This window comes from Aristolochia californica, unplaced genomic scaffold, assembly GCF_029961685.1.
Source record: "Aristolochia californica isolate CCGP_79_NKW_82.1479 unplaced genomic scaffold, dmAriCali1.0.hap1 SCAF_16, whole genome shotgun sequence".
NCBI classification, from domain to species: Eukaryota; Viridiplantae; Streptophyta; class Magnoliopsida; order Piperales; family Aristolochiaceae; genus Aristolochia; species Aristolochia californica.
Window position 1 is genome coordinate 9,829,203 of NW_027181837.1, and position 1,584 is coordinate 9,830,786.

The 1,584-nt window shown below is 40.3% G+C and overlaps 1 non-coding gene across 1 annotated transcript; it reads right to left on the bottom strand.

Annotated features, from left to right (window-relative positions):
- Window positions 1-1,124: 1,124 nt before the first annotated feature.
- Window positions 1,125-1,231, bottom strand: LOC137954055 (small nucleolar RNA R71). Its single transcript, XR_011112487.1, has one exon. It is a non-coding gene; the product is annotated as a small nucleolar RNA R71 (small nucleolar RNA).
- Between the last annotated feature and the right edge of the window lie 353 nt (window positions 1,232-1,584).

Here is a 1,584-nt window from a genome sequence, read left to right on the forward strand (position 1 = left end):
TAATTGAGGTTGGATTTTGGTATTTTAATCCGATTTCTGTCTTTCACTCTATGCGCCCGAGAGGGGCTAGACGCAATGATTGAGAAATCGGATCCGTGGTTACGTGGCGCTCGAGAGAGGCACGAATCACCGTAAAATCTTGAGTTGACGTTTCCTATTGTGCAAGTAGTTAACCAGATGATTGCTTGATAATTTAGGATATAATTAGTGTTTAATTCATATTAATTCATCATATTTGGTTAGGCTAGTTGACTGAAGAATACACAAAATTCAGTCCTCCCTGTGGATATGACCCCCACTTCCCGCTAAATTACATGAACGATTCGTACGGTTGCGAGGTATTAAAGCCGATGTAATTAAATTTTACATCAAGTTTTTGGCGCCGCTGCCGGGGAGGCACGTATTAAGTGTATTTCTTTGTTCTCCATAGTCTTAGGTTAGATTTATTTTTATTTTATTTTATTTTATTTATTTTATTTTTATTTTTTATTTTTTGCTTTCATAATTTTAGCTTGGTGATTTTTATGGAATTATTTTTATTTCTTCTAGTTAGTTCATATTTTTAGTAGTGAGTTTGTTAGCTTAATTTGATAGTTCGTTTTGTTTCTTTTTGTGTTTTTATGCACGGGCGCCGCTCCCTAGGTGGACCATTAGCTCCCTTTGTTGAAGAGGTAGAACATATTTGTAGGACAACACCCGAAGTCAAGTTAAGAGCTACCATGGCCAATCAGGATGATCCATTACAATTACCTACAGCAGGTGACCGTAGAGCCCTGAGGGATTATTCTATCCCATCCCACTTCGCATCACCTTCTTGCATTATATTGCCACCCACTACTGCCGCCAGTTATGAGTTGAAACCGGGTGTGATCCAACTCCTCCCTACATTCTATGGGTTGGAGAAGGAGGACCCATATTACCACATCAAGGAATTCTTAGATATTTGTGCAACTTTCAAATTCCAGAATTTCTCAGATGGCTCTATCCGGTTAAGACTTTTTCCATTTTCACTTAAGGATAAGGCCAAGTCTTGGCTTAATTCCCTAGAGGTGGGCAGCATTACTTCATGGGACACATTAGTCACAAAATTTTTGTCCAAGTACTTTCCCATTCAGAGAACTACAGCCCTTAGGAGAGAAATCTCCAAATTTATGCAGCAGGAGGGTGAACACTTTTATGAGGCTTGGGAGAAATGGAAGGATTTGATCCGTAGGTGTCCGCATCATGGGTTTGAGAAATGGCATTTAGTGCAATACTTTTATCAAGGTCTTACACCCAATGTTAGATCCATGGTAGATGCAACGAGTGCTGGGAGTTTGATGGGTAAGAGTTCTAGTGAGGCGTGGGATTTTTTTGAAAAGTTGAGTGATCAATCTCAGCAATGGGGTTCGTCATTTAATGTTGATAGGAGATCCCACGAAACCAAAAGAGGGGGTCTCTATGAGGTTAGTGAAACACCTATGCTCATGGCCAAGATTGAGGGGTTGACTAGAAAAATTGATGCCCTTATGGTGTCCAAGAGTTCACCTGCTCCTAACCCATCTACTGTCTGTGTCATATGCTCTGGTTCATCTCATCCCTCAC